The sequence below is a fragment of the Taudactylus pleione genome, unplaced genomic scaffold (genome assembly GCF_031769625.1).
Source record: "Taudactylus pleione unplaced genomic scaffold, aTauple2 ptg000918l, whole genome shotgun sequence".
NCBI lineage: Eukaryota > Metazoa > Chordata > Amphibia > Anura > Myobatrachidae > Taudactylus > Taudactylus pleione.
Window position 1 is genome coordinate 4,434,221 of NW_028285319.1, and position 14,176 is coordinate 4,448,396.

Sequence of the window (14,176 nt, forward strand, 5' to 3'; positions counted from 1 at the left end):
GCAATATTATATGCTCATATTCAGTCAAATGCTTCAGAACTCATTGGACGGCGCTTCACAGTGCAGATGGACAATGACCCGAAGCATACTGCAAAAGCAACCAAAGAGTTTTTTAAGGCTAAAAAGTGGAATGTTATGCAATGGCCAAGTCAATCCCCTGACCTGAATCCGATTGAGCATGCATTTCACTTGATGAAGACAAAACTGAAGGGAAAATGCCCCAAGAACAAGCAGGAACTGAAGACATTTGCAGTAGAGGCCTGGCAGAGCATCACCAGGGACGAAACCCAGCGTCTGGTGATGTCTATGCGTTCCAGACTTCAGGCTATAATTGCCTGCAAAGGATTTGCAACAAAGTATTAAAAAGTGAAAGTTAGAGTTAGGCTTGTTTAGTTTCTCCCATTACTTTTGGCCCCTTAAAAAGTTCGAGGCACATATAGAAACTGTTGTAATTCCTACACCGTTCACCTGATTTGGATGTAATTACCCTGAAATTAAATCTGAAAGTCTGCAGTTAAAGCACATCTTGTTTGTTTCATTTCAAAACCATTGTGGTGGTGAATAGACGCCAAAAATCTGAAAATTCTGTCAATGTCCCAATATTTCTGGACCTGACTGTATATCTACATTTGTTATTTTGCAAAGTTATTTATCTGCATGGGAGGTTTGAGACTGAAATTAGTTTGAGCCTCAATAAACTTGGAAAATATAATTTCATCATTGTGTGGTTTCTGAAAAGAGTAGTAAGAAAGGGTACTGCATTACAGATTTTTTTTTTTAACGTTATAAACATTTGAGATTTATTTAATTCTGTTTCCTTTATCTCTCTTTAAAATAATCTTTGTGTGAAGATGGTATGGTCAATTGTAGTTACCTCATTATGCAATCTTTGATATAATTTGATATATATATTTTTGGATTCTGATGCAGAGATAGCTGCAAATACATAATTATGTACATTTGTAACTTATGAGTGAAAATAATAATAGCATTGTTCAAATGCAGAACTGAACATCTGTTCCTGTCAGCAGCAGTATCATATTTGTTATGCTGGGCATACACTATACAATTATCTGTCCAGTCTGGCTGGTTGCAATGAAAATCTGGTAATGTATGGAAGCCAATGACAATGAACCATTTGCTCACATATACTGAAAAACAGACAAAGATGGTAATCCAGACAAATTGGTTAAATCAAATTAATTTAAACAATTTGACCAATCATTTTTGCCAATTTAAAGACCATATATTTGACTGTCATTTGCTCCCATACATTACCAGAATTTCATTACAACCAGCCAGATTGGACAGATATCTGACAGATAATTGTAGAGCGTAACCCCAGCATTAGTTATAGGGACTTTCATCATCATCCCCTATTTACACCTGCTCATTCCTATCCACAAACAATATGGCTTTCTCAGATGCATTTGTATTTATTTACCATACTTCACTTGTTCACAAATGAGTAAACATGCCATTACTATACTTGGCTTATGTTAGAACACCCACATCTTAACTTGTACTGCCTATTCAAGCAGGCATAAATTGCAGAATCCCACCAATCTGCATGGGAGTATATGCATGTGGTTCTGTTCTGGGCTTGGGCAGAGCTAATTTATGTCAGACATGCTGCAGGGCTAACTTTGCATCAGGCTATAGAATAAAAAATGAAAAATGTAAAAGGAAGCAAATTATTTCTTTTAATAAGTTCTGAATATTGTATGTAGACATTTCTTGTGGAAAAGGAGTAAAAATGAATTTGTCTCACTGTTTTCTTCCCTCAATCATATACACTTATCTGTGTAGCAATCTATGGGATATTGCATCTGGTATACTCATAATTTGGATATATTATCTGGATTTGTCTGGATCATTAATTATAACTGCTTGTCCATTGTCTATAATTTGGCAAGGTATAGAAGGGCAAATGGAACATGGTTCACAAAGAGATATTTATATAAAGGAGAAAATCCTTTTCTTTTTTTGGGAAACTGACATGAAAAAAATCTCCAAATATTAAGATATTTTGGCTTTTTATCACAAAATTACTCACAGAAAAGTTATGCCACTAAATTTAAAAATAAATAATAAAATAAAATATGATTAAAAAGTCTTGGCCTAATCCTACCAGGTACATTCTAGATGTACAGTAGTCTATGTTGATTTTCAATTATATTTGGCATTTCAGTCATGTTCATAGGTATAACATAGAAAAAAGAGAGAGACCAGGGGGTAAATTTACTAAAGTTCGATTAGAGATTCATTTTTATGAATCACTGAAATCTCTTGAGATCGAATTGAACTTGAACAACAAAATCCCTTAGCAAGTATCACATTTACTAAGAATGGATTTTGCTTTCAATTTTCAAATCTAATTCGATTTTGTTTCAGTTTAAGAAGTAATTTGCAGTTCAATTTTGCATGTTCATGTCCAAATCGAACAGAAAATCCCACTCCAAAACGAACTTCAAAGCCCCAAATACATAACCAGTTTGTTTTGATACAGATACATGCATACATCAGTGAGATGCATGCATGTATCTTACTGTAAAAAGCTGGTAAATTGTTAATGTTTAAAAAAAATTATGTGGGGTCCTGGTTCTTGAATTAAAGGGGAACAATTGCGTAGGGTTGCCCTGTAATTTCCACAACCAGCACCATGCCCTTTCTAGTGGGGCGGCGGGTAATGTCACGGCCAGGGAAACCCTATCACCAGGTTCCACAGCCAAAACAATACTCCTGACCGCTAGTCAGCCCAGACTGGGGATCCCTGGGGAGTTGGGGACCCCCCAAGAAAGGGGTCCCCCTCACCAGGGCACCCCAGGCCTAGGCTGATAGCCCGGGGCTATCCCTGCCACCCTTTTTGTGGTGGGTTGATAGTGTAAGTGTAGTGTAAAAAGAGAATAGTAAACATTGTCTTTACAAGTAGAACTGCCAGTCCCAGCAAGCCTCCCCCGGATGCTGGTACTCTTTTGCCTGTAGGCATCCTAGGTCTTTGTAAAATAAAAAAATGAAAAAACCTGACCCATGCATTAGGCACCAACTGCGATGGTTGTTATCTCCCAAATGAAGAGTTCAGACGTGACTTTTCCCATTCCCTGAAGTCAATGGTGAGAGACACAGGGTTACTAAAGGTTATCATCACAAACATTTATTCCCAAATTGCATTGGTCAGTAAAATTCACCTGGGAAAAACAGGGTTAGCTTGTATTATCACAGCATTACCCACATCAGTAACAACATCATCCTCACATATCTCTATCACCCTACATAATGCAAATGGAACATTGAGGATTTCAGGTTATTTACACAAAGTCACATCATTGCAAGATTCAGTATGAACACATACTACCTCAGGTGAGTAACATGGTGCAGTAGAAGCAATAGAGACAGCAGTAATATTTTGGGATATTAATCATCCAAATTCAGTGTTCACCAACACATTTGTGGGAATATTTGCAGACACTCCCACCTCTGTCACAAAAATAGGCTTCTCAAAAAAAAGCTAATAATAATATAATTAAAATATATTTATGTATGTTTTGTGCTGTCCCCCAGTGTACTATATATAGGGTTTTTTTTACTGTGATGCTGCTGGTTTTCAGACCGTAGTGTAATATTCATACACATATTGTGACACTGCAAGTGGTAGTGCAGTATAATATTCATACACATTGTGACACTAAGTGAAAATGCAGTGTAATATACATAAAAAAATATTGTGACACTAAGTAGAAATGCAGTGTAATATTCATACACGTAATGTGACAATGCAAGTAGAAATGCAGTGTAATATACATAAAAAAATATTGTGACACTGTGTGGAAATGCAGTGTATTATTCATACATATATTATGACACTGTACGTGGAAATGCAGTGTACTATACATACAATATTTTTTTAACACTAAGTGGAAACAGTGTAATATTCATACACGTATTGTGACACTAGGTGGTAGCGCAGTGTAATATGCATGCACGTATTGTGACACTGAAAGTGGAAATTCAGTGTAATATATTGTATATAAAAAATAAATGTTTTGACACTGTAAGTGGTAAGTAAATGCAGTATAATATTCATAAAAAATATTGTGACATTTTAGGTCATTGATACCGCAGTGTAATATTTAAAATTGGTATAAATTTAAGTGTGTGCTGTACCCCACTTCATTTGTGTTTGTTGATATGGAGAATGATTAGTTGAGAGGAGAGCAGGAACCACATACTAGTGCTGGGGCTGCAGCCAATGCCACCAGTCATGACGATACTAGTGCGTCTATGTCATCTACTAAAGCCAATGCATAATGGCATACAGGGATTAAGTAAGGGCATCTAAAATCAAAGAACCAATCTTTCAAAGTGGTAAAGGAAAAAAATCATAGGGAAAGTTAGCTGCAGAAAGACATACAATTGGCAATATGCCTTTCTCCACACAAAGTGGAAAAGAAAGGCTAAGGCCTTGGCCTTTATTTATGACTAGTGGTTATGTCTCTTATGATGATGTAAGCTCTTCCCCCTGTATACACTTCAAAAAATGTAAATTGTTAAGGCACAGGAACCAACTGTGTGCTTAGAAATTACACATATCCATGAATAGAGTCTAAGTGTGTTGGTGGGTGCCATGTGTGAGCCTGTCCTTTCCAATACTGTACTAAAAGAGAAGTCTCCTTCCACTGCTTGTGCATCCTCTGAAAATGTGGCAGCACAAGTGAACATGCAGACATAGAAATCAAGGATGCTTCTATGGAAGTGCACCAGGATGGGGAAAATATTTGTGTAGCTGATGCTAATAAATATGATGAGGATGTTGTTGATGAGGATGATGTTTGTGTAATTCAGGCATTAGTTAAAATAGTTATTGCTAATGATAATGGAAAGCCCATTGTCATGCCTGGGCATAAGACAAAAAAATCAGCTTCTTATGTGTGGAATAACATCTACCCAAATCTTGACAACAATTGTCAAGCCATCTGTACCTATTGTAAAGCCAGAGTAAGTAGGGGTAGGGACCTTAACCATCTAGGAACCTCCTCTCAGGTACATTATCTACAGCACATCCATCAAAAGTGTTTGCAAAATTCATAAACTTTGGCTAATAAAGTAACAACAAGCAGTCCAGCATCAGCAAGCTCCCTTCTCCCTGCTTGATCCAAGCATCTGCCATCTTCACCAGCAAAACCTTCGTCAACAATATCTTCAATGATCTGAAGTAGTCATGCATCCAATTTTATGAAGCTAACTCAGTCCTTCCTTATGCTGGATTCCTCCAAAGAATCATTGAATGCTAAACCTGCTGCTGTTGGGAGTGGATTTTCATCCCAGAAGGGGACCAGGAAAACAACTAGTAGTACTTAAAAAAAATTGACTGTTGAACAATCCTTTGCAAGGGTAAGCAAGTATGACAGTAGTCATCCAGTTGCACAGTGCATCACTGACACCACTACCTTCTATGCTGATATTAGATGTGCATACAATATCTGCTATTAGTGCAGTGGGTTTTAGACAGTTAATTGAGTTTCTAAGTCCCCGCTACCAAATCCCATCTAGAATCCACTTCACTAAAAAAGCAATTCCTATCCTTTACAGGGACATTAAAAACTTAATTAGTGTCCTCCAAAATGCCATTTTATACACTGTCCAATTAACCACAGATATGTGGACAAGTGGAACAAACCAAAAAAAGATTATATGACTGTACCAGCCCACTGGATGAGTGTATTGCCTTCAGCAGCACCAACAGCAGCAGCATCTAAGAAACAGTGGCCCATTCTGAGGCAGCCTAATCTGTGTATCACTGGTTTGACTAAGAGGCATACCACTGACAACCTTTTAGAAAACCTCATCGAAGTCACTGTAAAATGGCTTACTCCGCTTGGACGCTCCTCAGGATTTGTGATGTTTGGCAATGCCACCAATATTGTGAAAGCATTACAGCTGGGTGAATTCCAACACAATGTTTTGCTCACACAATAAACTTGGTGGTGCAACATTTTTTTAAAAAATGAAAGGGCCATGCAGGAAATGCTCTCGGTGGCCCGCAAAATTTCTGAACATTTTCGCCTTTCAGCAAATGCATGTAGAAGATTGCAACACCTGCAAATAATGTTGAATATGCTCTTTCAGTAGTTACAAGGTGGAACTCCACCCTGTATATGCTTCAGCTGAAGGATGAACAGCAAAAAGCCATCGAAAGCTTCACAATGAAGTAAGACATAGGAAGAGGAAGGGGAATGTACCTTACTCAAGCACAGTGGAAAATACTTTACTTGTTGCACAAAGTGCTGAAACCCTGTGAAGTAGGTATCTGTGAAGTGTGTTCCAGATTCAGACCCAGTCGCAAGCACTGAGCACTCGCAACTGGGTCGATGGTGGCCCAGAGCGCATGTGCACGATGGAGCCAGCTCCATTGTGTGCATGCGCGAGACCCGGATAGCGACGGGCAAACCGTCGCTCCGAGTCTCATACCAAAGGGGCCGTGCAGTTGATGTTGAGTGACAGCACGCCCCCTTTGGTGGGCGAGCCGGGGGGTTGGCTGCCCAGACAGAGGCTTTCCCATGTGAACGCCTACCATCTGGGGCCAGCCCCACTGACATCACAAGTGATGTCAGTGGAGAGATTCCGGCTCTGTTAGAGCCAAAATCTCTATGGGGCTCATCGCAAGCCCGATGGTCGTGATGGTCTTGACCATCGCGACCATCTTCCTGGCCGCTCGCTATAGCTGTGGGTGGTCACCCACAGCTATGCAAGCATCCAGGAGGCCATTCTAAAAAAAAAAAAGACCGGCCCTGATTCAGAGTGAGCACTCAGTCAGAGCGACCGTCTCTGAATCAGGGCCTGAGTTCAGATACTGCCAGCTTGAATCAGGTAATTCCCCTAATTAGACTGATAGAAAAGTAGCTTAAGAACTGAAGGAGAAGCTGAAACAAAGCGATTCCACTAAGTATATCGGACTTGTAGATCAAGTCCTTTTTTAACTGCACCAGGATCCAAGCGTTGTTAAGTTCTTCCAATCAGATAAATGTATTTTGGCGACCATGCTCGATCCTAGGTTTAAAGCATATGTTGTGTCACAGTGACACAGATCTGAATAGATGCAATGATCTGTTGGTAAGCAAATTGTCAGCTCAAGTGGAACGTGATGCAGCAATGGCTCATCCTTCAGTTTCTCCAGCAAATGCAGATGCCAGGAAAAAACTAAACTTTCCCAAAAAAGATCCACCGGTGATGCAGATGAGTCAAGTTTTGACATCTGGTCGAGTCTAAAAGAATTGCCTACCATTAATGAGACCTCTACCATGACTCAATCTGATATGGTCACCATTCAAAGAATGGTTGAGGACTATTTTAATGAAAGCATCCAAATAGGCATGTCAGAGAAGACCATTTAACTACTTGAAGGAAAAATTGGCAAATTGGAGGCCCTTTCACAAACTGGCTTTGCTTTACTTGAGCTGCCCACCCTCCAATGTGTACTTAGAAAGAGTTATTAGCACTGGTGGGAACCTTGTCAGCAATCGGCGTAGGAGGCTACTTCCTCAAAATGTGGAAAAAATTATGTTCATCAAAATGAACTACAAATTCTATGAGGAAAACCTTTACCACCAATTATGTCCAAAATGACAGAGGTACCTAAGGCTGTAATGGTGGATTCCACTGGGGACGAATTAATATTGTGTGAAGATGATGTACACACTGATAAGGGTGAGGAATCAGATGATGATCGTGACAACATCTTGCCTCTGTAAAGCCAGTTTGTGCATGGAGAGATCATTGCCAGCATTGTAAGCTGCCTATTGGTAGCTTGTTTTGTGGGGTCCCAAATAAACCAATAGCTTCAGCCACAATTGGAAGTCCCTGTCACTGAAGTGATAGCTTTGTTAAACTGTGTATGTTCTGTTTACTATATACATACAGTAAGGGTGGGTGGAAGGGCCAAAGGACAATTCCATCTTGCACCTCTTTTCTTTGTATTATGTCCTGTTTGGGGCATAGCTGCATGTCACTTTAATTTTTTAAAATATTCTTAACCTCCAAGTTGATTTTGTGGGTAAAGAATGGGTAATATATTGTTCACCTATGCTCTCCCCTTCTCCCTCATAAATATGCTTCGGAATAAAAAAATTACATTCAATTTATTACCAGTCAAGCCTTCATTTCCCTGCCTTCAACTACATACATACGCCATCTCTCTTGAGCCTCTTTATTAATGAAAACATTTGTTTCCTTATATACTTCCATATTGGAAGTTGAACAGCCCAAATTATGTGAATTTAGCAGTTTTTATACATTTCTGAAAAAAAATACAGATCCTAAACCAAAACATGCAATGGCGGTTTTGGCAAAACCAAATCCGGATCCCTTTTCAAAATACCTCTCTAGACACTGCAGCTATTCTACAAGATTTACCTTGAAACCTGGAAGAGTCCACATGCAATACTCATTGAAAGCATTATTTGGGGCTTATTTTGTGCAAGTTAGCTGCTCAATGATCTCTCCATGAGTATTGATATGGCAGGAGACACCTCACAGTTTACATTCTTTCATTAGCTCTGCCATACTCATCATAGGAAATGGATCCTCTGGATCTGGGAGAACATGCTCATTCTGATCCTCTTGTGCTGTCTGGGTTCTTAGCTCAGGTTCCAGCACAGGGGAATGCTCAGGGTGAGTGACATGTAAGTCTCTTTCTGCAGGCTTATAGTGGAGCCTAGCCAGATCCAGCTGGTATTAGCGCTCCACTTGGCATTCTGCAGCTTCATGTTCTTCCTTGGCAGCCGCACTGGCAGCTGCACATTGTGCAGCCTTCAGTTCTGCAGCATGGAACTGCTTTAACAGCTGCAGAAATTACACATTGCCTGTTTCCCTTACATATTTGAGGGCATTTTGCAAGTACTTATCCAAGGCCAAATCCTCACTTGAACAAGCAAATGTATCCAACCATTCTTAGAATCAGTTGTAATGCCAAGTGTCAGGGGATTTCTCCCAAAAAAGTTTGCCTCAGTGATATCCTAAACAGCATTCTGGCCCTTATCTCACTCAAGGAGTGCTTGTATCAGCTGATCTTTGCTCTTGTTGGTGCTGACAATCCCCCTGTCCTCACATAAGTCACAAAGCTCATTCTTATTCAGATGCTTGTATGCAGTGGCCATCTCGGAAAGAAAAACAAGAGATTGGGGGTGTTTTTTTTAAATATTATAAGCCTTGAGCAAACTCTCCTGTCAATTAGGATGCTGATCCTATCAAGAATCACACAACTAATTGTCTTAAGTTCTTATAAAATTATTATCCCATCGCTTGCCACCAATTTGTCACAATTCCAGGCTGACTCACAGATACAACAATCTGGATCAGCAGGTCATGACCCTGGCGCACCTTGTTAAATTACCATAATACACGATTCTTCTGACACCATGCAGACCTATTTCAGGAGTCCTGCGATCTCCAAACAGATTATTAATAAATCACCTTCAAATACACACTGGTATGTAGCATGGGCGTCACAGTCTCATAAGGTCAATAAGAATCATGGAGAATATGCTAGGTTAAATGTGATTAATCCTCAAAAAATATTTTCAAGGCTTACTTACAAAAATATGAATAAAATGACACACAGTAAATGCAAATATTTTCTAAAAATAAAATGGAAATAATTCTGAGTTCCTATGACAACTTACAACAAAGTTCTTAGCACTGCTGATGAGGTGGGGGTTTCACCCATAAGAATGTCCTTGTGCATTCACAGAACTTCCGTCTGCTCCCCAATGAATGAACAAGCTGGCTAGGGAGACCTGTACTCTTATCTGTGCAGGGGCCCTCCTAGCCCCCACCTATCTGATTAACTCTCCCAATGCCAGCTGTTAATAAATTATGTGACTTACACACATGCTGCTCTTCAACTGAAGCAAGACAATATTACAAATTTTACTCAACTGGTCAAAGTAAACAGAACTTCTTATCTCAGCTTCTATAGCACAACACAGATGAAGTAGTGGACCTTGTTTTAAAAAGAGGTCTGGTTCTTGGTTTACAATCCAGGATACGTTGACTTCAGGGGTCATAAAAGAAAGAGGGCTAGTTCTCCACTCCTGACCTCACACTGTGAGGGATATTCATTATTTTATTCTCTGAGAGCCCACCAATTGATTTACAATGTACATTTTGCTAATCCCAGTTCTTCATGACCTTCACACTGAATACCAATTGACATACCATGTTTATACAGAATCTAAAATTACAGATCATACATCATACAATGTAATACTCTGGGAGGGCCATTCACCACACACAATATACACATTTTTAAAATTAAAAACAAATTCTTTATTAACTCTAAATACTATACAAAAATAATAATAATCACTCCTCCGTCCGTTAGTGTACAAATAAAACAATGTAATAAAATAAACCATTGGAACTTCCTACTGCTGAATTAAGCAGCACTACTCACTTAACTAATACTTGTACTGAAATCATTGGTGTGCTGACTCTGCCTACTAGAGAAAGGTCTCCTCCCACTGGTTGTGGCAAAATCACCTCCCTTTAAAAATGTAAATGCTCCACTACCCCGCTTTACACCACCTGTGGTCACTGAAGAGCAATGCTTTGCCACCAGGCTATACTTCCTCTGTTGAAGTAAGATGTTAAAATGATACACCAAAACTTCATCAACAACAATAAGTTAGAAAAAAACTAAAAGTGAGCACATGCTATATTCCACAATGTTATAATCCACAAGAAGTACCTGCACTGACCAATCAATATACTGTATAGCCTCAAGGAGTGCCTTCCCCAATACATTCCATAGAATAACACTACACCACACTAAACCTCCACCTTGCCCACCACCTGCTGTCACCCTTCCTCACTCAGAAGCCCACCACATACCCACAATCTTCTTATCCCCCTGCTCTAAATCAATCTCAACCCCACACTACAGCACCCTAACAATCTCCTTCTCTCTCCTCCCAACTCTGTCCCTCTCTCCTGTGTCCTCTGGAAAGCCAGGCCTGTCTATAATCAACTGGACTCTGTCCATTATGGCTTCATATTCAACTCCTTTAATCTCCTAGCCATCACCAAATTCTGGACTTACCCATCTGACACCACTTCTACTGCAGCTATCTCCTTTGGCAGCCTCACATTCTTTCACACTCCCTGGCCTGGAGGTTGCCACAGTGTTGGTGTTTGGGTACTTCTATCATCTGGTCACTCCCACCCACTCTTACCTTCTAAACTCTCCACTTCATTATTTGCATTCAATGCTCATATCAGTTCCCTTTTCCAACTTCCTCGAGTAGCTGACTTTCCTCGTCCCCCTGGCCTTAAATCAAAATTCCATGTTAACCTTGCTTCTTGGCTCCTATCCTTGAAATCTTGAAATGGGCTCTCAAGACACCTTTCTTCCTCAAAGCTTTCCAGCTGTCATCCTAACCCACTACTCCATGTTCCTACCTCACAATCCAGCCCATCTGTGTCACCCCTGTGTGTCTGCCCTCTCCCCTTTAGAATGTAAGCTCTCACGAGCAGGGCCCTCTTCCCTCATGTGCTTCTCCCTCACTTACTCCTGCTTTAATTTATAACAGCACCTAACCTTTGGTTGGTGATGCCATGCTGCTTATTTAAGTGGTATGCAGCAATGTGTAAATCGTGTATTTGTCCTGCATTGTTTGTACTGTTAATAACTGTTCTTCCTGTGTTATCATTTGTCTATGTACTTGTCTTGTGTGCTCATTTGGTTATGTACTTTGTAAGGCACTGCAGAACCCTTGTGGTGCCATATAAATAAAGGATAATAATAATAATAATAATAATAATAATAATAATAATAATAATAATAATAATAATAATAATAACTCCTACTAACTAACCCATAATTCTCCCATTTGCTTACAAGCTGAACAAGTATGAAATCTGGTGAACTTTAGTCTTCTATATGCCACGTGGGATCTGCACTACTAAGAAGTTGAGTATGTAGGTATAAGACCACATTATAGTACTCCATATCATGACAAATTTGATATTAGAAAGTCATCTTTGAAAATGAAGTCAGTTGGACTAACATACTGCAATTAAAAGAACAGGCAACTAATACAATGCAATGTCACTTATTTTTATAGAAAACGTTAACTATTTTTTAAAACGCAAATCAGTTAAACACAGCAGGAAGAAAAAAATCAATAGCTTTTAAATCTTTAGAAAAGGGATATTTGTTTTACTAGCTGACTAACACTGTAAAATAGAAGAGTGTAAATGTAGTTGCATTTGCTACAATTTGCCAGACTGTAAATGGACCATTCCCTCATGTACATCTTGATTTCATATACTGCATGCTTAAAGCACTTACCCACTAGCATTGAGTTACATGCCTGTGACACCACTTGTCAAACATGAGTGGTTATCAAGCACATATGTAAAGGGGTCATGTGCAGTCAATAAAAATAAATGGGTACACACAGCATCAGAAAAACCATGCTGCAAAGCAAACCACACTGCGAAGACCATGGGCCGGTTTCAGAGCTGCATGCTGTTTGCATCCCTACTGTGTCTTTGGGCACAGCAGCGAGGCACAGATATGGTAATGCCACAGGAGGCATCTAAAGGCAAAATAGGCTCGCTGCCAGCATTGCCGATCCAAGTGTAGCTTCCAAAGATACAGCATTGGATCACCATTGGGCAGCTTACTCAGAATAGGCAGTGGAACTCATCTGCTGGTGCTTGGAAATCTGCGTTGAAAGATGTAGACCCTGATCTCGGCATGTATACAAAATGGGCCGACATGCCTGTTTTGTAAAATGCTCACTGTCGCCACTCCTGTTTCAGCACTATGATTGACATGTTGCGGCTTAGGGGGCTTAAGGGGCTCTGCGACTGTATAGTGCCAAAAAACTGTCATTGTCTTAGAAACTCAGGACAGCTGGAAGCCAACATGCTGCCCTTGGATACTATAAGACATACTTTATGCTCTTCTGTAGTATGTAAAGTGTAAGGATCCTTTGGGCAAGTGCACCAATATGGGAGTAGCGCATATTCTTTACTTGGGACCTGGCCTGTTGGAGGGGCCCGCATCATGCAGCCCCACCACTCCTGATGTAGTACTTTGGACAATAATAGAGAGGACTGACTACTGCTGCTGCAGCAGCCTCTCTAGCTAGTTCAGCACACATGCTATTGTCACACTGTGTTCTGTGCTAGGGAGGGAGGATGCTGCTGTGGCAGCAGTCAGTCCTCTCACTCCCTGCATGATGTGCAAGGAGAAGGAGTGATGACACTTACCCACTTATGGACACTGGCACACCCCCACACTGAACACCAGCACCCCCTGTTCAGTGCAGTTCACTTTTTCTTAAGGAGGGGGTCTGGACACACCTCCCTGAGTTGGCCACACCCTCTACCAGTACTGGGGCCCAGTAGAGTGGTTGGTAGATCTAACTTTGGGCTAAAGAGTATAAAATTTTCCATAAAGCATAGAAAGAGGTCCAGAGGATGGGACCAGAGTTTTTACCCCTTATTATAAATATCAAAACTATTCCACAAAATATTGATCTTATTTTGGATTTTGACAGGAATGTTTTGCAGTTTGCTGGCAGAATTTGTACGTAGTTCTGGGTCCCACCCAAACAACACCAAGTGGGAGACTTAAGTAATGGTAGTTGTCACAGCACTATTAAAAGACTATACATTTGGCAAAATCAAACATTACAAATACAGTTTGCAATAGATTTCCACAGACTAACAAATAAAAATCAGAAGATGGTATGATCAAAACTTAATACCTTTATAAAAAGTCATGTTCCTCCATAAAGCTTGACTTGTGGTAAATGTACTGATTCCATGAGGTAACTTTTGGAAGGCATTAACTTCTCAGGGGAAGATATTATTTAGAATTTTCATATGCAACTGTTCCAAAGCAAAAATCACGTTTTATAAAATTAATTTTATATAAATTAATTTATCAAACAAAATCCTTTTAATATGTTTTTATGAAAAATTGACATCACATTATATACCGCTTTACAAAAACTCTCTCAAAGTGCAAAATGGCTGCTCCTCTTGGACAGGTTACTGCCACATTGTGCCTAAAATGGATAACAAACAAAACAATCACTAAGAGGACATTATAGTGTAGCAAATTATAGAGCAATAGATGGTATCCACAAGTCTACAGTACCCCTCA